General features: G+C 42.1%; 1 long non-coding RNA gene across 1 annotated transcript; it reads left to right on the top strand.

Annotated features, from left to right (window-relative positions):
* Nucleotides 1-4: 4 nt before the first annotated feature.
* On the top strand, nt 5-11,754 carry LOC309591537. The gene is made up of 3 exons (XR_014228369.1): nt 5-2,274; nt 3,513-5,202; nt 5,371-11,754. It is a non-coding gene; the product is annotated as an uncharacterized lncRNA (long non-coding RNA).
* The last annotated feature ends 10,904 nt before the right edge of the window (nt 11,755-22,658 follow it).

The raw sequence follows: 22,658 nt of genomic DNA, 5'->3' as shown, positions 1-22,658 counted from the left end.
GCCGTGTCGGGAACGGCGCCCGCCCCCGGCGCTTCGGCGGCCCCGCCGCCCCAGACCCTCTGCCCCGGCGCCTCCCTCCCTGAGGGGCCGCCCCCGCCCTGCCCCCGGAGCGGCCGCAGCGGGCGGGGGTCGGCGCTCCCCGCGCCCCCCGCCCCGGCGTGTTCGTTCGTGCGGATCTGCGTCTGCCGCGCTGGCGCAGCACCTGCGGCTTCCCGCGGGCGGGAGCTCAGCCCTGCTGCGCGGCGTGGAAGTGGCGGCAAAGCCGGCGGGGAGCGGGGGCGCGCCACGCCGCGGGGCTGGGGGAGAGGGACGGAGGAGCGGGCTGCGACGGCCCCGCAGCCCTGCGCGCCTGCCGCGGCCCTCGGCCGGGCCCGGGCGTGCCCGGCAAGTCAGCGAGCTCGCAAACCGGCCAAAACAGAGATGCGGGGGTCTGGGGCTTGATACACACAAACCGTTCGAATTTACACCTTCAGACGAAGTCCCCCACGGAGCAGTAACGTCACCGGTCCTGAGAACATCTGTCTCCACCTTTTGACTTCTCCAGCCATCTCACATGCATTCAACAACATACCCTCCAGCGAGCCGGCGCCGCAGCCCACCCGAGTCGCGGGGAATGCTTCAGAGTGGATGAGCCACAGGCCTGCATCCCTACCCCTGCCTCACAGTTACCAAATTATTGGAGTGTCTAGCCTTAAACCACTTGTCATTTGGTAAATGACGGAGAGCTAGCTGGATTCCACTTGGAAATACAAGTAGCAGTCAAATAGTTAATCACTTCAGTGCACTGAATATGGCTTTGAAAAGGGTATGACCGCTGCCATTGTGTTTGTAGCCTGGCTGAAAGTAAAAGACAATATATGCCTTTCAGATGATCCTTTGGGCCCATTTTTGAGGCTACTGTCAATGATCCAATATAGTCAAGTAGCATGGGATTAGGACACTTACTAGCCGTAACAGAAGATCCAGCTATTCCTTTGCAGGTGCTTCTTTAGCTTCTGTGGCTTGCAGCCAGAGTGCTGCTATAGTCTCTCTCAGACTGGTGCACTATGCCTGCTTTGGGTATTCACAACCGTTGAGCTGGGTTAGTGCACCTTGCAGTTTAAACAGGGCTAATGTGAAGGCCTCATTTTCACATTTGCCCTACAAGGTACAAGAGTGTGACTTTATAAATTAAAAAATAGCACAAGCATATAAATTCGATAAATCTGTAATAATTTAAAAAATTCTTTGCACCGTCATGTTGCGGGTGCATGTCTAGGCAAAGCTATTTCTTGCTGTAATTATATGAAATTGATATATCCCTTTGAAGGAAGAAGAACCTGTAATCTAAGTAGATTGATTATATACATGTTTGATAACTGTACTAGATAGCGTGGAAGCACTCCCCTTACAACGAAAGTTTAGTTAAAACACATCCCTAGAGCCACTAAACATATTATGGAGGTCTAAGCAGAACATGTGCTGCATCACTGAATGGGCTAGGTATATTGAAGGAGCTCTTACGATGCTATGGCTTCAATTCCTTGGAGGGAGAATGCATGGCAACAGTAAATCATTTGTAATGGAGAACCAGCAGCAAAACTTTAAATATGTTCCTGTGTATTATTTTTGTAGTATCACTTTATTCTGTGGTCTAAAAGTGAACCGAACTGAATCCAACTGAAAGGACTCTGTTGGAGGCTCTGGAGAAACAGAAGTGGGCTGTCGCAAGTTAAACAACCTTTGAGTACAGCTGCTGCCAGCTCCTTGCAAATGATGTTTTTATTAAGTACCAGCTTTTGACTTTTTCAGTGTTACAAAAGAAACAGCAAGCAGACCACGTTAGCACAAAATGAGTAATACACAATGTCAGTTCGTGAAAAATTGCCCTGAAGCTATAAAGGTGTCTTTTCTACATGCTTTATTTAATAGAAAGCAAAATAAAAGCAAACGTGAATCTTAGCCGTTGGCATAGATTGTATCATAGTGCAGAAATAGTATGCAAAACTAAGCAGCTGGCTTGGAGCCTGGGGTGAAAAAAAAGGCAAGGACACTTTCTGGCCAGGCCAGATAAAAGAGCATTGACTATATATTTCATTTGTGTTCCTTGCTGAATTTCTTTTCTCCTCTCCTTATCTTCACACCTTGAGCTCAGGCAGACCAGCGCTTCATTTCTGATGAGAAGGCAGCCATCCAAAAATCAGCTTAATGAAAATGCTGTATCTCACTGCACTGTTCCCACCGTATGCCACTGACGAACGCGGTGTATTGGCATTAGGAGCTTTCGGAAACAAAGTATGAGCAATACTCCTGCAATATCGTTGTTTTCATTTGATTAGACAACCTGAAATACCCGGAAACACAGGCTTGCTTGTTAGTTGCCCTTTACTGCTTTTTGTATAGTAAAGTTTCGAAGAAAATGTTTTCGATCAACATTGCATCTTTCTAATCCTGGAGTTTATTTGGGATATAGTAACATCTTCATATGGTATTCACAGAGGAATGTGGGCCAACATGTATTGCTTTGGTCTCCACTTGTAAATGTGAACTTTTGGCCAAGCACAGAAAAATCCACATGCTTTTCCATTTGCTGCTGCTTTTCCATTTGCTGCTGCTTTTCCATTTGCTTTTCCATTTGCTCCATATTTACTGCTAGTATACGTTCATCTACCTTATAAAACTTACATACCTAGTTTATATGTTTTGACACCTGTTATTGCAATATTACAGCTTGCATGCAAATGAGATAGATATGATTTTCAGGAATTTTGCAGTAGCTGAAGTAGTATATTCAAGAACAACCCATGGTGGTACTTTACTGAAAAGTAACAAAGAGTATAGAGAACTTTTTATGACAAATATAATGTTAAATTTTATTAGTTGCCAATTTTTATATTAGACATTCTTATTATTCCTATTCTTGCATCAGAGTTTTTGTCAATCTTAACATTTCAAAAAACATTTATTTTATTATCAGAATTTATTCTAAAATATTCTCATGCTCTTTTTAAAATGATAGGAAAATAGAAAGATCTGGCCATATTTTTAGATAATGGACTATTAACAACATTTTGATGAAGTTCTTTCTAATGTATCTGCATAACATTTTATATTATTTTACTTTAGAATAATTATGAAGATAGAAACTTCATAGTGCCACCTACTGCTGAGAATACACATTTAAAAAAATCTTGCTAGTTTGGGTACCTTCAAATAAAAGGGCAATGGAGGAAAATATCTGTTGGAATAAAATCTTTCAAACCTCTGAAAAATGTTGGAGACAAGTCCTGACTTGCCAAGTGAATTTCAGTCACACTGAATTTCTGAACTTTGAACCCGTGACTATTTTGACTAGAAGTGACTCTCAGGATCTGGGATTTTGACAAGAAGTTTTTTCAATGTTACATTTTTAATAAGAACTTTAATTTTAAAATTACTCCCTGTGATGTCACTAGGAAAACACTGATGAAAAGATTCAGTGAAACAAAATTTATCTTTCACTCAGGGATAAGGAGACATCCTCTATTTTACAGAGAGATCTGCAGGAGATGTAAACCAAGGACCTAGAGTCAGCATCACATGCGGCACAAGCTCTGTCCCCTTCTCACATCGCAAAGTTGTAAGATGGACCATGGATCCCTGCTTGGTTGTTGACATAAGATGGTATGTCCTCAGCCGCGATGGTTGGAATTCATCTTCCCTAACCCTTACCATCGAAAAGTTAGATGAGGTTAATGTACAGTCTAAAGTACAGTGGCTGGTTCTTTCTGTGCTTCATGGAGAAGACCCTATCTCTTGTACTAGTGAAATAGTAACCATATGCCCACAAGCTTTTCTCACATCTCAGGCATTAAGTATTGGTTATGATCTCATTCCCAGGAACCACAGAAATACAGGAAGTGGTAGGACTTTGTACATGGGTACGTACAAGTAGAAGTACATGAGTAGGTACAAGGAAGCAGAATATAAACCCTTATTCTTCCTGAGGAAAGTTCAACTTTAAATTTGGCTCCGAGGAATCAGGAATGTTTTATCTTCTGCTGGTACTTGTCTCATTGTGTAGAATAAACTGACATTGAAATGCTTTAAATGCGTGACTGTCAGAGTTTCTGTCTTGTTATGGCTTGATGGCTTAAACTTAAAAATTAATTTCTTTTCAAGTTGAAAAATTCTTGAGAACAACACATTTAAAACAGATAAAAGAGCTTGTAAGGACGATTTAGCCACTTTGTAGCAGTATTTTAGAAGCCTTTGGAGGCACTTTGCACGAGCCCCCCTTTCATTCACAGAAGAGAAGGACTGCTGTCATGACAGTCTCACTCTGCGGTCCTTCATTTTGCAAGAGCAGCCTGATCTACTCAACAATTTTCAGAAGAGCTTTTTGTAATGTACAGATGCTTATGTACAGGCAATTCTGGGTGCACATTTTACCAACATTACACATTAAGGATTCACCTCCTATCAATTTAGCTTGATAAAAAACAAGATAAAGGACATTTCTTAGTTGTTGAGCTTATTATGTCTTTCACACGGTGAAAATTCATGCTGACTTTTTGGTCAGTTAAACAATTTTTTTTTTATTTACTGAACTGGTTTTGGCTGGGATAGAGTTAATTTTCTTCATAGTAGCTTGTGTGGTGCTATGTGATGAAAACTGTTGATAACACAGGGATGTTTTAGCTATTGCTGAGCAGTGCTTGCACAGTGTCAAGGCCTTCTCTGTGTCTCGGGCTGCCCCACCAGCGAGCAGGCTCGGGGTGCACAAGGAGCTGGGAGGGGACACAGCTGGGACAAACTGTACAAATCCCCAAATCCCCCACTGACCACAGGGATATTCCATACCATACAACGTCATGCTCAGCAATAAAATCTGGGGGAAGAAGGAGGAAGAGGGGAGACTTTCAGAGTTCTGGTGTTTCTCTTCCAAAGTCACCGTTACGTGTAATGGAGCCCTGCTTCCCTGGAGATGGCTGAACACCTGCCTGCCATTGGGAAGCAGTCCATGAATTCCTGATTTTGCTTTGCTTGCATGCGCAGCTTTTGCTTTACCTATTAAACTGTCTTTATCTTAACCCACAAGTTTTCTCACTTTTACCCTTCCGATTATCTCCTCCATCCCACTGGCGGAAAGTGAGCACGTGGCTGCGTGGTGCTGAGCTGCCCACTGAGGTTAAAGGACGACAGTCCTCTTTGGTACCCAATGTGGGGCTCAAAGGGTTCAAGGTAACGGCAGGTTTGACTGAAGTTTGCTAGACTGAATTTATAGCTGTTATAGCTATTTAGTTATTAATTGGCAGGGTCCTGTGCTTGCCATGGGGCTTGCTTGCCTTGCTGTACATTAGAGCCTAATGCTCATTAGCGGCTGCTTTTTGCTCTTGCTGTTTGGTGTAGGGCTTATCATCTCACCCTGCCGTGCCTGGGAGCATTTTGATAACAGCAGTGGCCATGCCCCTGGGCTGGCCGATGGCCAGGGCCTTGCTGCTGTTCCTGTGCTGCTGTGCTGGACAGGCTGGAGCTCCAGTGTCAACTTGAGCCGAAGGGACTGTGACCTGTGGATGAGTCCATGTGGGAGCAGGACACCCCAAAGTGTCTGTGGCTCTGGATAAGTCTGTGCCAGAGCAGAAACGTCTGTGGCCACGGATATGTCCACACCACAGCAGGTACACCCCTGAAGGGATTGTGGCCCAAGGATAAGTCCACACTGGAGAATGTACACCCCGAAGCATCTGTGGCCACGGATAAGTCCACAACACAGCAGGTACAACCCTGAAGGGACTGTGACCCATGGGTAAGGCTGCACCAGAGGAGGTACACCTACCTCAAAGCAACTGTGGCTGTGGGTAAGTAAGTCCAGGCCACGTCAGATATACCCCTGAAGAAACAGTGGCCCATGAGTAAGTCCATGCCAGAGCAGGTCCGCCCCTAAGGGACTGGAGTCTGCGGATAAGTCCATGCTGGAGCAGAGGCAAGGGGAAGAGTACACTGTGGTGTCCAAAGGGAGCAGAGGCAAAGATTGTAATGGATATACTTTTAAATTGTTGTAACCTATGATTCGAGTTGCATGTTATAGGAAGTACTATAGCAGGAACAACCACCAGTGGAGAACAAGCCTTACAAGAAGCAGTGCAAGTGCAGCAGTGACCCGACCTGAGCTGGCTTTGGTGCCCAATAACTCCACGCAACACACCACCTCTCCTGTCCTGAGCAACCATCAACACAGAGAGAACACAAGTCATGGACTAATGAACTCAGTGGACATTTCATGGACATCTTATGGACATTTCATAGGGGTGATCCGTAGACTAAGGGAATGATATCTGTGTATATATATCAAAGGATGGGAAGGGGGGAAGTGGCTAATGAGAATCTATTGGATAGTGTGGGACCTGAGTATGATGTAAATGGTATGGAATAAGGTGCGGATATTGTACTGGTTTTGGCTGGGATAGAGTTAATTTTCTTTGTAGTAGCTTGTATGGTGCTACATTTTGGATTTGTGATGAAAACAGTGTTGATAAAATACTGATGTTTGTGCTTCCCGGTGTGATACAGGGGATGCCTGCACCGTGACAGAGGAGCAAGGATGAGCACTCTCACCTTGGTAAGGCTAGGTAATTATTTTGCTCCTAGGTGCACGAGTTACAAGTTATGAGTTAATGAATTGCAAGTTATGAATTAGAGAACTTGTGAGTTAGAAACCTTGTGACTTAAGTGATGAATTAGTGAATTCACATGCTAGACTAGCCTGTACAAAGGGGATTGAGCCCTTGTCTGTCTTGTTTGTTTTCCTTCCCAATGAGCTCATAAAATAAAGTTTCATTTACAGAGTACATTGTCCTGTAAATTTCAGAGATACAAATGGACCGTGACACACAGTGAGTAGTCTGTGGCCCTTCTCTGTATTACCTGTCCAAATACTTTAAAACTGCTTCTTTCCAAAAGAGCGAACGGGCAGTGAGTAGGGACACTCCTCTGAAAGGAGCAGGGGAAATCCTTCACACCACTCAAGTTCTGTGTTGGTTGTGTACCCCAAATTCCCATTTTCCTTTAAGGGCCTTGCCAAAGACCTCTGGTGCCTGCTCCTCTTCCTGGGTCAGTTATAATCCACCCAGTTCTTCCCTCTTGTTTCACTCACTATGGACTATGGACTTTTTAGTGTTAATGTGTGTCAGCCTAAATAATTAAAAACAATGCACACTGTATCCCAGAAAACTAGAAAGGTTGAAAATGTGCTTCTTCCTTCTCAAAGAAAGGCACAAACTCAAATCACAGTCAGCAGGAAAATGAATAAGCTATTTGGTCATACCATGTACAACAAAATAGCATCATAAAAATGAAATTATTTAAAGTAATATTCAAATCACGCAGTCATCGTTGATTTAGTTTCCAATTATAGAGAGGTAATTGTATTAACGAACTGCCTCATTCAGTTTGGTGGGAAAACAATTGAAAGTTTTAATGTCCTGGCATCTGCAGATAATAAATGATGTGATCTGTGCTCCTAACTCAACTAGAATCCTAATTCTTGTTTTACCTAGGCCATACTACCATATCCATATGTCTGATGAAAGATACTTCTATGACCTTCTGGAACCAAGGCAATTCTGGAGTAATTCTAGAACAGAATAACTATTCTAGAATTAAATATTGAAATAAGCTAAAATAAATGAAGGAACTTATTCCAGAATTAATGACCCCGTATATATAGCAATTTAAAATCCAAGTTAAATTCCATTAATAGAAATGTGTGCAACCTGCATTGCACTGAATATATTGGGAATAGTTTTAAAAGACTTAGTTTTGTGACTTCAACTGCCGAAGCCAGACTAACTATAAATAAACATATTACAAAGAGTCTGAAGTGCATCATGTGCTTTGGAGTCACAACCCCATGCCTGATAACGCTGTTGAACCCCCCACCATCCTCTAAGTGTTGGAATACATTTATGCCATAGGTGAACTGACCCAGCTCTTGCCTGCCTGTCTTTCCCTTTAAGTTCTCAAGTGTTCCTAGGAGCTCAGAGACCCTAGACATTTCTCAAATTCATACTATAATTTTTCATGGATTTTTTGTTGCCCTTTCTACCCTCAAATAATCCAGAAAGTGTGAAAGCAAGAACAATACTGAGGTGTCTTTGACTTTCATTTTCTGATGCAAGAGGTAACACAAACATGGGGTAGAATATCTGTCCTATCAAAGTATTTTATTATACTAGCAGTATCTATAGAAAGAGAATTAATAACTCTAATAGTGTTTAATCTATGACACATTCATAATCTCTTCTAGGAAAGACCTTATCCTCTAACTCATCATTCCATACGTCCTCTGCTATAACAAAAGCCTTTGCGAAATAGGGGAAACCCCAAGTTATTTCCTGTTCTGATTTTCAAAGAGAAAGGGAGAAGCTGGTTGCTTTATTGCTACTTTTTTCCTAGTCTTTTCGCTTTTTTTGAGATTTTCCTCCTGATAGCCACATGATGTGGGAAAATAATGTCGTTTACTCCTTCAGCCTTTTGTCATGCCCCATATATTCTGCTAACCCAGCAAGCAGTCCTTACTTACCATGTTTAAAATATAAGCAACCTGCTGACTCTATTCACACTGTTCTGCAAGAGCTGCTCTTGGAGCAGCCGCATGCGCAGGATGCTCTGCTTCTTGTCCACAGAGCCGTTCCGCAGGCAGCCTGTTAGCTATCAGCAACCGTCAGTGCTGAGCCTGTCCTGATGTATCTGGTGGGATGCTAACTTTCCAGTGTGCTCAGGGCTGTGAAGATGGGCATAGGCGGGAGGGCAGACGCCAGTGCTGCGGAGGAATGCTCGTGCAGCCTCACTGCTAGCTAGGCAGCAGAGGGAATACCTTGAACAGGTTGCACAGACTGGCTTCCAGTGTCCTCTATGCCTCAGTACGAAGGCAACAGTCAGAAATGCAGAAACTCTGGAGTCATGATGTTTCCGTTGGTATTTTGCCTGGTTCTTCCTTTCTTCCTTTCTAGCTTAACTTGCATCTCTTTCTCCTCTCCTAAATAAGTCATTATGTACATGGCATTGCCACCCATTAGCCTCATTCCTATTCTCATCTCTGTTAGTGTGCTATAGGGAGAGGGTAACACCTAGGCCTAGGGACAAACGAAGACTGTATTTGAATAGGAAGCAATATCAAGCAATCGGTGTGATCCTCAGCACTACACTGGACCATGTGCCTACTTTTTATTTAAATACGTAGTAGAAACAGGGAGGTTTATCGCTGGAAGTGAGTTTCTGAGGAAACAAAAACTAAGCTTGATTCTCAGAATATAAATGCAACCCTCATTTTTATGCACTCTTCTGGGATCTGCTACTAGAGTAATTTGGTGGCGGTGGCTGCTCAGCAGCAGCAGCTAACAAAGCAGTGTTGGGATCTCTAGCAGCCCATGACCTGTTGACCCTTTTTTTTCTACTTTGTATTTCTAAGTGCTCTGTTTTAGAAGAAGTCATCCATTATAGGTTCCCTTTAATCACCCTTAAAAATTGGAGAAATTAAACACATATGTATTTTCAAACAAATCTGGCCTCCAGCCGTTGATTGTTATTTTGGCTTTTTTTTCAGAACTCTTTCTCACTTATCTTTTGTCATTTTGATAGTACTGTGGATGGAACTAAATATTTTAAGCCAAAATCATAAAGAAAATGACTTAACCTGATGCTGTTACCGCTCTTCATGTGGAGTCCAAAATGACATTGCTCTTTTGCCTTGCCATATACTGTGCAAACTCGCATCTAGTTGCCAGGGGAGAAGGAGAGTTTCCCATCATTCTCTTTTCCATTTCATGCTATTCAGGATATTTCTTCCACTGAAAAATTATTTGGATTATTTGTACACTATTTATCAATTTGTCTTATTCTAGATCAAAACTATTACTTTTTGAGTGCATCATTTCTTTAAACCCCATCTATAATTTTCTCTTCATTGGTATTTGCAGCTTTTTGTGATGTACAATTGTAAATGTCAGCAGCATGCTGGAGTTTAGTTTATTTTCCTAATGAAAATATTAAAAAAAAGTCAGCCCTCACACCCATATCTATCATACCCCAAACATCTCCTCACAGTTCCATATATATCATATGTCTTTGCAACACTGTATTGAGGTTCCCAGTATATACTGGGGTTTCCAGCGTACTGTAAGCCATGTTTGAGAGGGAGAAGCCTACGTGGGAGCTGGAGCAGCAGTTTGGGAACTGGCAGAAGGAGGCAGCTGGGCCGTAAGCAGCCTGAGAGCTTCCCAGGGAAATAGCTTGCTGCTGGCAGGGTGTCACTAGTAGCAGCAGGAGGACATAAGGAGGCAGGAGACACAACAAAACTGCATATGTGACTGGCAGAAGACTGGTGTCAAATGGTCCCAACAAGGCCCACCCCATACGATCACAACCCTCATTTGAGATTCAGGTGCACGGCTGAGAACGCTGCCACTGTTAAGAGTTAATTGCGCTTCGGGGAGTTGCCCTGTTTGTTCCAAGGAAGCCATAAAGCAGTGGCGTTACTTCTGCAGACCCTGCGTGTTAAACGGGGACAGCCTGGTAAGCAGAGCCTGCAAAGCCTCCTGCCTCCGGCACCTACAGCACTCGGCACTGAGCTGGGGGAGCCCCGGCTGGGAGGGGGCCTCCTTGCCCGCCGTCAGGGGACAGGTGCTCCACAACGAACTTACAGCTTTCCTAGCAAAGCCAGCTTGAATTCATTTTTCAAATAAGATTTTTATGGAATATGATTTGAAACCTTAAAAAAATCTACTACATTACATCTGCTGCCTTCTCTTCAGCCACTCCTTTTATAAGTCTGTCCTAACAGATCACTCGAGTTACCATGGCGAGATTTTTTTTCATAAGACCACAGTGTTTGTTCCTTGTGGCCCTAGAACCTTCCAGATGTTGAGCGATGGCTGTGCAATGTTTCTAGTATTACTCACTAGGACCAGAAATTATGCTTAAGAGAGCCAAGTACCGCTCTTTTTCCGCTGAAAATTGGTGAGATGTTTGGTTAATAAATGCTCCTTGGTTTCCCACATCTATTGTGATGATAATTTATGCTAGAATTACAATAAGTGTGTCACGTGCATTCCAGAAACTACAGCAGAACACAGCTAACATCCCTTGACCCCTGCAGCAAACGTAAATGATTTCCTGAATTCACTTATAGTTTCTTAATCAAACCATTTTCAACCAAGCTTTCCGTTTGCAAGGTCACAAAAGCTGTTTTTATTAGTGTGCAGTGTGTGTTACGTTAGCTTGCAGACTGTTTGCAAGTGCAACAAGAGAGCTGGAGGTATGTTGCTTAATGAAAACAAGTCCACTGAACATGCACGTTCTGCTTAGGTGAGCTGACAATACCAAGCAGAAAAAGCAGGCCTGGAGTAGCCCACGTGCTATAATTTGTGACGTTCAAGAGCTCTGCAAGTCTTTTTAGGTTATTATGCAAACTTAACAAGAATGAGAACTTTTCAGAATATGAGATTTTTACTGCAGTTCATGCATGCAATTTTTTCTCTGCTAATACAGACAGTAAGTTGGCCATATTAGTTGGCTAGCTTTTCAACAAACTAAATTCCTGGGAGTCTGCCTGACTTCCTTGGAAAAACTGAAGCTGTTTTTAAGGAGGTTCTGTGAGAAAATGCAGCACAGTGAATTTCACTAACTTTGGCCGGCTTATAAGGGAAAAGGCTTGCAGTTACCCTCAGGCATGAACTTGATTACATATAGCGTAAGAAATACAAAATAAATCATACGCTTTAATTCTAAATTACATTATTTGATGTAATAAGAACTTCCATACCAGATCAAATCTAAATTAGTTGTCTGCCAATAGTAATTCCCAGATGTCTCTGAGGAAATTGCCCTATTCTTCAACCTCCTTTCCCCCCTCCACAAGCATAATGGATAATGATATAACAACCTGACTATAGGGGAAGTTATTTTCTAACCTCAGGCTGGTGGCTGATTTATGCCCTGAACCATGAACATTTATATCCATTATGAATTTTTATCAGGTCCAATCTAACTCCCCACATAAATGTATGAATATGTATGTATAACCTTTTACTGAATCCTGCTAAGCACTTGGCCTCAATGATACCATTTGCCAGCATATTTCGCAGGCGTATTACTTTTGCCAATTTTAAATACATTGCCTTTTACTTTCATTATTACAATCAGTGTTTACTTGGGGAGTGTATCAGTGGTAGCAATAACCCCCAATATTCTTTTTTGCCAGTTGCTCCCTGCCCTGAGCAGCTCTGAAGCCTGCAGCCCCAGCTGGAGCCTGGGTGCCCGTGCTGGACCAGAAGGTAGCAATCTTCGGCCCGCTGACATTTCCTGCTCCATCCCCTCATAGACCAGACCTTGCCTTTTACATTATGGGTTGAGGAAAGGCATAGGGATGATGCTTGCAGTAAATGAAAAGGTTAAAGTGTCTCTAGGACTACTGTCATTCTGCTGCACCATGAATTCGCAAGTGTCATTACAATTTAATGTCAAGAGAAGGGTTTATTTTGGGGGAAAGAAGTTGTTTTGGACTATGGGAAAGAAATTAATTTGGATTTGTGTTGGGTCGGGTCAAAGAGGTGCTTTTGTGAAATACTGGGGGGGCGGGCTTAATCTTGGGGTGGGCTATTACAGCTACATTTTATTGTGAGAGGAGGGTAGATTATCTTTGATTACAGGGATATTGGTTGTACCTGGTAAAAGAAGGTTGGATTAGGAATGATTCTGAATAGAAAAGTAAGAACTATTTTACCTAAAGAAGGAATTTCACTGTACGCCTTTGTGGGTTGACTACTGACATAAAAAAGTGGTTGGGTTTTGACTAGAAGCAAAAGAAGATGGGATAGACTGCAGGGAAGACCATGCAGAAGAAGCAAGAAAAGACCATGTTTTCCTTTCTCCTCTCAAACTTGAACATTACTGGTGGTATCTGCATTCAGAGAAATTTGAAAGGCAGGCAATTCCCAGGGTTGCCAAAGGGACGAAGCACCCTTGCAGATCAAACCTTGAATAAGCACCTGTAATGAAAAGAAGGCCATGAGACCGACTTCAATAGTCCATAGATGAAAAATCTTGAGTTTGTGAATCCTCAAAACACACTCTCAGTGAGGAAATATTACCGGGCTGAAAAAGTTCATTTACAGAGCATGGGTATGTACGCAAAGCCAACAGAGACATTCGGAGCGGTTACAACAGACAGCAGAAGTCAAGAGGCAATAACTGCACACAGAGAACTTCGGTGATCAGGCTCAGTATAGGGCGTCTGTGGACTTAGCCACAAAGTTTCAATTTTCGTGTAAATTCTTTAGTTTGGGAGTGCTGAGCCATGGTCTCTTGTTGGTTCACTTAATTATATAATGAACAGCTGTGAAGTTTTTCTTTGGATTAAAATTTTCCTGGAACTCAAGGTAATTTAGATCTGAGCTTTTGGCTCCAGTCCCTTCCCAGCTTGTGCTCAATATAAATTACTGCCCTAGAACCATGGCATGTTCAATTTATCCCTCATTTTAGATGGCTGAAAAGTGCATGCATAATTCTGTGCATACCACACTTTCTGTAATCTACTGTGACAAATAGACCAAATGACTGAAACTGCTAGGTAAAACACTTAATTTTAGTCATGAACCCACACCCAGCCTTAGTTTAAATACCAGGCAAAAATGACATTTGAATTATTTGAGTTGAATCAATGCCAAATTCAATCTTACGCAAACTCAGAAAGAGAGAGGGAAAAAAAGTCTTGGAATAAACCCAGTGATTTATGCGTGGGAACATAAGGCAATAACAAGCAGCCATCGATTCAATTGTAATGACAGGAGTGGACCACCATGAAAAATCTGACAACTTTTCATTGGAGCTACTGTGACCGAGGGATTGGGAACAGGATGATATTTTTACACATGGATAATGACTACGAGAACAGTAGACTTGGGGACCAGCATTCCCAATTCCACCTTCTATCAAAAACGCTGGTCAAGCTCTGTATGCCATGCTCCACTCACACTGCTGTGAGGTTCTCCATTGCCCAGTACAATGGAGGATGACAAGTATTCCCATTCTGGAGAGAAAAATAGCAAATAGTTATATCACACCTGTCTGAGAGAAATAGATATATTTTTATGAGCTAATTCCAAATAACTATGTTAAATTAAGAGCTGTATCCAGAAATGATGAACCTTGCTGCTGAGTTTTGATCTTCTGGGTCAGTCTGATTTGCCCGTTACTGCCATCAGTTCAGGTGCAGGGGGGCAATGCCACCTGAACATACCCCAAGGAGAAAGCAGGACTGCCTACAATTTTGTCAGTGTTACACATCCCACAGGGATAATGTTTTCCAGGATTATTTTATACTCTGAAGTATTACTATTTTTTCTTAGGGCTTTCTTTTGGATGTACCAAGCCTTTCTAATAAAGCTAAGTTTGCATAACCAAATGCTAGGAGTTCAGTTCAGAAAGGCAGCAAAGACAACTTTTTAGCTATACCTACTAATTTCAACATTCAACTCAACCCAAGAAAAGAGGCTGGGGGTAGTTGCCTAGAATGTTTGTTACTGCAGTGCTCTTTGGCCACTTGTACCCAGAAGGACTCTGAATGAGCTTTCTCTGAAGTTACGCTCAGAAAGGTCTGACTCGTTAAGCAATTCTGTCCTCAGCCAGAGACCTATCCTCTAATTCGATGCCTCTCGGTGGAAATTTTTTTTCTCTGAATTGTCATGCCAAACAGTTGTCTGCTTTGTTGTTTTTTTCATAGAAAGGCACCTGTTCAATTTTAGATACTGCTCAGCCTGTTCCACTTCAGTGGTCCGCACTACTCCTCCGAGAGCCCTGAGCTTTTCACATATTTCAGGCTGCCAGCTCTCTTATGTGCTTTTCCCCAGCAGCCAATTTTGCTCTGAAGCTCTTACGACTGAGCCAACTTCCATTCCTTCATAAAGGGATACCCTCTTGTTATTGCAATTGAGGAGTTCCATAAGAGGCTTTTAATGTCTCCAGAGTGTTGTTATGTACGATAAAATCTTGAATTAAGCTTTACCTAACACTTGTTCATGCAATATTCATTTATTGGCAAATCGCATTTGTTTCTGCTGTTGACAAATACTTTTAGGTTTATTTCTAATACCGCAAGTACCTCATCAGATTAATATATGACTGAATAAAATGTTATATGCTCTGTTTGAGTAGCAGGAGCAGCTTGAAGCCTGAACTGACTACAATGTACACTGCCATCTTGTGTTCTAAAGTTCTAGATAATATAAAAATGCATACTATACATATAGCTTTTCACAAAATAGGAGTTGGCTATATGAGTGGAATATGCAAGGTTATCAAAAGATGTTTACTGTCATTTTCTTTTCTTTCTTGTAAAATGTAAAATAGTCCTTAAAATAGCAAGTCTCACTGGTAACTCTGAATTCATCTGTTCTAAGGATCCATTCCATTTAATTAGTGATTTGTGGGTAACCCAAAGAGTACAGAGAAAATTCTGCTACAGCCAAGCCATTCTCTTTTTCCAGCAATAAGGTCCAATATGGACTCCAAGGAATAGCTCTGTTGCAAGGTGGCCTCTGAGCTGGTGTAGAGTTGCCAGAGCTGTATGCCAAATACTTCTCTTCTTATAAAAGGGAGTATGATAGAAAAGAGGGGAGACTTGTATTCTTAGCTGGAATCTCTGTCCCTTTGGAACAACTGTAGTCTGAACATAACTAGATCATCCTTGAGGCTGTTCCAGTATGCACCAGCGTACTGGTCACTTGGTTGAAAGAGGACGTAAAGTGGCATTTACGTACAAAATGAAGAAAGCATATGTAACATCTCTGCTCCGTGGTTTTTATTCAAAACCGGATTGAAAACACAAAACCAATGACACATATTGGTGGATGAAATCAGTACTGCATGCTCTTCCTCTAAAAATGATCATTCCTTCATAATGTGCTAATTAAAGAAGTCTTTTTGTACGTCCATACTTCCAATTGCTTTCACTGTATAACAGTATTTAGCTCTGCTTTTTTATTATGTTTTTATTAATTCCAGCTTCTTTCTGTAGTTGTTTGCTCTTGCAAACATGTAGGAACACTCTTAAACACAGCTTTGAACAATGGCTCTATAAAACCCAAAGGATTTATTCCATGCAGCTGCTGTTGCCTGAAACAAGCATAAGCATGAAAGGGAAAAGGGTGCCAAAAATCAAATATTAAGCTTAGAGACACCTGGGGCAGGGCAGGAAACAGTAAAAGCCTATCAAGCTAACAGATGCCAAGGTAGAAGGGCAGAATGGCAGAGAACATTAGCAGGGGAGAGAAGCACACTCGGCCTTTTCTTGCTCAGAAGTTCCCCTCAGGTGGTTGTTTCCCATGCCAGAAACCTTTCATTCCACCTGTTTGGCATTTCTTAGCCCATTTGCACATACTTTTGTATGTGAACTTACAGTATCATTTGCCACCTCTGAAAGGCGAATGGTTATGGCACCCATTATTGACTGGTGCGGGCACTGTCTCCCAAGGTTACTTTTTATGGCTTACACGCATAATATACCATGGCACAGAGTTTGAACAACCTCCCTCTCTTGTGAAATGAGCAGTCGGAATGATTTGAAAGAGCTTTTGCTCCTGTAATGATACTTTGATAATACTTTATTGCTTTTTAAACTTGTCTTCAAAAGGTAACGTGTGTATTGTGGTCTGGTTGCACAACCTGTTTCAATAAGAGGAGAACATTAAAACTGTCTGCACAACACATTGCAGTCAGCGTTTAAGTAATGCAAAAAGCTTATTGAAAGGAACTTTGTCATTTCAGAATCTGGAATGCTTTGCTAAGATTGTTATTTTATTTACTTTATCTGCCTGTAAGATTCCTGCCAGTTTTCTTAGTTTTCTAGCATAGAGTCATACTTTCTTAATTTATATTCTTTGCTGTGTTGCCATCTGAGAGATTTTCAGAAAGAAAAAGCTAATTGGCTACATATGAGGAACAATAAAACAGTAACTCAAATTGTGCTAGAAATTATATCAAATGAAGCAGGAAACTGTTTTCTGTAATCTCTGTACTACAGCAGTCTCTGACGGGGCGTACATATACCTCCCTGGTGATTGAATAGCGCTGGCTGTAGCAGCTACGGGAAAAGCGGAAGAGGGAAAACTACTGCAAACAGAGCAGGTCTGGGAGGAGAACTGACATCTACTGTGTCAGTTCCCGGAGATGTGGGTTGACAAAGCCTGTGACTGTGGTCAGTCTAAGCCTCTTAAGCACCCCATGCTTCAGCTTTTGAGTGTCTGCCAACGGTTGCCATACTGCATTAGACTGTATAATGTCCTAGCAATGGATGAAAGTTTGTTGCTTCCGTTCCGTTTGTTTTCCATTAGCTAGTTCATTTTGGCATTGTGAGAGCTTTATTGATGCTAGAAGATACCTGTCCATCAGCCTGCCTATGCTGGTAACTCCCTACTGTCAAAAAGTTAATGGTGGAAGACAAAACATTAGGGATAAGTCTAAGCATGTGAGTTGAACCTGTCCCCTCCGGATCAGTAATTGTACATTGCAGTACCATGTCTGAGCTGCTGGGTTAATCCTGAATGTGAACTTTGGAGAAAATACTAGCTCAATTTTAGACTTTCACGTTCCCACCTAGGAGCGTCCTCCGACCACGTAAGGTCACAGGCATTAGGCAGAACTGCAACCCCTGGGTGCAGCTGGGTCCAGCTAAACCTGCAATGCCCTTGGGAACAGCAATGAACTTTCAGAGAAAGAACAAGATCAGGGAATGGCAGATAGAGTTTCACTGAACAAAACTTCAAAGCATTTATTTATATTTTCTCCTGAAATTAAGCTTAATATTTCTAAGCTTTTCCAGGGATACAAAGCCTACCCTTTCTCTTATTGCAGCCTTTCGCACTCCTCGTAGAAGTAAACCGCCACACATCCCTGGCACATACACTACACTTCCCAGAGGCCTTGCATGTATTTTACTACTCAAGGAGAGCTGCCCGAAGAAAAGTGAGATCCACCACAGAGCACAAAATAATCAGGCCTTGAATTTAAAGTTATCATAGGTTTTTGTTTTATGTTTTAACAAAGCTGCCTTTCCTTTAAAGTGTCCATCTGCAGGGCTATAAATGTTAGCAAGAAAGCCTCTGCTTAGGTTTATTTTCTGTTACCAAGAGCAATTGGCCATCTGCTGGGTAAAAGGAAAGCTGTGCTTTGTTGCATTTGGAAGCAAAGGTCACAAATAGCACACCCCAGTCCTTTGTCAATGACACGTTTAGGCTGTGTCTGATCAGAAAATGTCTTGTTAACCCACCCTGCTCAGCTTACCAGATCTCCTTAGATCAGAACACAGTATTGTGCAATTTTAAATGGCTTTCACATAGAGGTGCCGTCTATGTGAGACTCTTTCTGTCCCCAGATGTGGTAGGACACAGGAAAAGATGAGGCTTGCTTTTTGTCACCAGATTTCGGGGTACAGCTTCAGCCTCTGCGTTCCAGCATGTGAGGCGGGGATGTCTGTGCTGGCTGGGGACTCCAGGATGCACAGCCTGCTCTGCCTGGCCTGTGCTGGGACTACCTGCAGGGATTTGCAGGGCTGAGGACACTGCATCAAAAGCTCACCACAGAGGTGCCAATTCGAATCAGCTCGTCACAGTGAGCACTCCAGAAGCCTGGGAGATGCTCATGCACAGGGGCTGCTGACTCCAGAGTCTTGCTCCAACACTTAGTACATTTTAAAGGGTCCTGGGGCAGTGTACAAGGTAAGATGGAGGGAAAAATGAAGGGTTGACAGAGGAAAAACAAAATTGGAAAGCTTTTCTGTTAAATCCAGCCAAACCATAACTGACTGAAATCTCAAGTAAGATTGACAAGGCATAAGGATCAAATCTGCATGTTTTAACATAGCCAACAATGCTGTACAAGTCAAGTAAGAGCTACGGAAGGCAGGAACTCTTGGCAATTCTGGGATACATCGTATCACCAGGAAAACAAATCTGAGGCAAACCATTTTTCCTTTTTCATTTTTAGTGGCATTTAGAAACTGGTTAGAAGCTACAATAAAATATATTTAGATACTATAACAAAAGTGTTTAGAAACTACTTTGCTGATAAACAAATACACACTTCAGTTGACTACAAAATAATTGCTAAAAAGCTTTCTGTAGAAGGAATGTGCTATGTCTCTGCGTTCCTGCTCCATCAGCAGAGAACTCTCCACTGAAGATCCAAAAGCCGTGGTTTCTGCTCTGAGAGCTGGAGAGTTTGAATGATGTACTGAGCAGTGAATGAGGAATTTAAACATCTTATTGGAGGAATAAGACAGAAATTATCTCTAGCCATTTAAGGAAAAATTCAAACAGAAGAAAAACTCAAATTAGGGGCTTAAGAACAGGCATTTCAGCTCTGTCTTGCTTTCCTGTGTATTAAGAGTCTCACCCTCTCCATTCCAGCTGAAATTTGGTATTTAAATAGGGGTAAGGCAGTTTTAATGCTCTTGGCCCAAGCTGCTTTGTACCAAGGTGTCCAGGGTAAGTACTATTATTGTCACAGCAAGACAATCGTCCTGATAAATGTCTCCATTTTCTAACTCTCCCTCTGGTGAATTTATTATCATGGTTTTATTCTTCCTTCAGTCACGAGGTTGTACTATTATCCTTAACTGCCCTCTTAAAACTAATCCATACATTGGCCAGGAGGGAGTGCTCTAGCAGGGGAGCCAACACTATTATCCTAGAGTCTTGCTGTTCCAGCAAGCTTGGAAATGATTGCCCTGAGGTTTCTCACCAAGCTGCTTTCAGTTCACAAGAGCATGAGGAATCACTCCGTACTTCTTTTTATGCCTAGTCATTAGGTATATTTACAGTAGTACTTTCTCCCTCAAAGATTGGCACTGCTTTCTTTGCCCCCACATTCTGTTTTACAACTGTTCCTTTGCCCCTAAACTTCCAGTGCTGCAGTGCTGAGGAGCTGTGAACACAAGGACAGTTTGGTTTTTTACTTCTCAACATACAAAGAATGTTGTGTTAAAGAGAAAATAAATTCTGTTTTTCTCTCATTTGAAAATGCCTACCTTCTTCAGCAATACCATCGCATGTAATGGAGCAGTAAGCTGGTCCCCTATCAAACAAAGAAAGCAGTAGAGATTAATTATCTCACAAATATTTTGGAGAATCAAGCAGTTCACCCATTTGTGCTGCTCCATTTCCCATGTTTTCAGCTGAAAGAGCAGGCTGCTGTCTAAATTGATGGCATCCTTTTCAGCTGAGACCAGCTTAATCTATTTTGTGTTCTTCAAAAAAGGAGCTGCCTTTGTTATCCCTTGTATGCACCACATTTCTCTGTTGAAACAAAGCACTGGTGAACAGCATTGGCTTGACAGTGCCTGAGACTGGAGCCCTCAGGTCTGGCAAGGCAGCAGCAGTAGGAGCGTTTAAGGTGTCCTGCTGGTGCAAATTCAGCAGGATGAGCTGAAGCTATGCTTTAATTTTATGCTTTAATTAAACTTCTACAATACAATAATCAAATACACAGATGAATTCAAATCACATCATCATCGGGAAGGAAACAACATTTTTAAAAGTTAAAATCAACAAATAAGCAATAATTCCAGAAGTGAAGGGGAGACAGTCTGCCAGGCTGCCTGCTAGTGACTCTCACAATTCAGTCTGCTCTAGCAGTGCTTGCTTACTTATAGGTAATGATGCTTTTTAACGGTTCTTTCCCGTGACTGTCCACTCTACCCTTCTCCAGGAAGCTCTCGCTCTCATCACAAAGACAGTTTAGCTGCCTGTGGAGCAGCTGCTGAACTGCTCCGGTTTATAGCCTTGCATATTCAGATAAATTGCCACTCATTCCTCTTAATATACTGTGCTCTAATTTGCAAAATCCTGAAAATCATCCCTTTTTACTAGCATCTCTGATGCTAAAACTGTATTTTAAAAACTGCAACAGATTTGCATCTGAGCAGAAACGTTGCTTTTACTCATATAAATATTCTGTTCAGCTGCTTTTGACTGCCCAGCCTAAATTATAGTTGAATCAACATTTGTTTTGTTTCACAGAATGACAGAATTAGCTACATTTGCTCAAACTTCCTTGAGTTACTACTTACTCTCATTATTATTACTTCAGCCTGTTTCCTCCTTCTGGTTTTTGTTTCTCAGATGGGGCAAAACTGAAGAGCTTAGACCCAGGTCCGGGAAAAGGAGAATGAAAATGAGGTGTGGCAGCTGCATGCTTCTGCCCAAACCAAAATGCAAATGCTATAGTACTGGCATAATGATAATTTAGCTGAATGTAAACCAGGAAATCACTCTCTTTCTACTGCGGTTAGCCACGAGTGCAACACCACGTGGTGGATGGCGCTCACCGCCCTGTGGTTAAGTTCCCTGTTCACGGCTCTGTGCCTCCGGTTCCTCTTTCGGTGACTGCAATTCCCCCTTCCCATTACTCCCTTCCTCAAGGAACAGCAGAGGTACAAAAGAAACATGGTACAAAGACACAGAAGGTCTTGTGTTCATGGCATTGGCAGTCTCCTGCTGAAGCTTTCTGTGGCACAAGCACATAGAAAGCCATTGCTGGATGTCCAGTTTGCCTCCATTATCTTGCCATATAATTGCTTAGGGTGCTTGATCCCCTCTTGGCACAGCACATGAAGAGACCATTCAATGCCTAATACCGCCACCTGTTTCTGTCTACACTCTCCCTGACCCTTATCTAATCTGTTCTCATCATCTTTGCATGTATTCTTGAATCTCTTTCTAAACTTATGATCCTGAAGCATGTCTCTAAAAATGAAGGTGAATTGTATTAGTCCCCTCTATCTACTTAGTACATACAGGGAAAGCATCTTTGATTTGTCAGAAGGCACCTCTGATTTGGCAATGCAGAGGGAAGCTGGGCCAAACTAGAAGGAATAATATGGCATTGCAGGAAGCTTTGGGGGAACAGACTAAGAGGGAAGTGAATATCAGCGAGGGCTGAACAAAGACCCAAGTACGGTGGATTGGGAGAACGGTGGCTGTGTGGATAAGAGTGCACGTAGCTTAGTGCATAAACTGCAGATCTGCTGCAGGACATCAGGACACAGCTTAACCCATGCCCGCAGCAGAAACGGCAGGGAGAGCATTCACTCTAAGCTGTGCGTTGAAAGTCTATGGGTCTGAACTATAAAAGGATATGGGTGCCTGCACGTCTCAGAACAAACGCAGAGGCTTCAGAGTAGTTGTATTCTGTCTACCGTTTTCACAAAGCACCTACCCTACCATGCACTGGGAAATTCAGATGTTTAATAGAATTCTCTCTTATTAGTTATAAAATCTTAACTTTCCATTAGTAGCTACCTTTACAGGACAATTGTACTATTGTGTGGGAGAAAATCATGCAGTAATATAACATCATACGAGGATCATGTAAGTATTATTGAGACGGAGTTAATTTTAATCTAAGCTGTAGATATTTCATTCTGCTTTGACATCTAGTTCTCTGAAGATCATGGAAAAACCTATAGTTTTAAGCAAAGGGAAAAAATCGTTTTGCATGAAAAGTGACCAAAACAATGGCATGATGTGAAAGGAACCCTAAAAGTAGAATCAAACACTTCAGTCAAATACAACTCACATTTAAAGAGTGTTTTGTTCATTTTAAAGAGTCACACGATTATTTGTCAGCTTCCATTTGGGAACAGT

The sequence above is a fragment of the Platalea leucorodia genome (genome assembly GCF_965183815.1).
Source record: "Platalea leucorodia genome assembly, chromosome: 5".
In the NCBI taxonomy this organism is placed as follows: Eukaryota; Metazoa; Chordata; class Aves; order Pelecaniformes; family Threskiornithidae; genus Platalea; species Platalea leucorodia.
The sequence above is the reverse complement of the archived record's forward strand: the minus strand, read 5'-3'. Positions and strand labels throughout refer to the sequence as shown.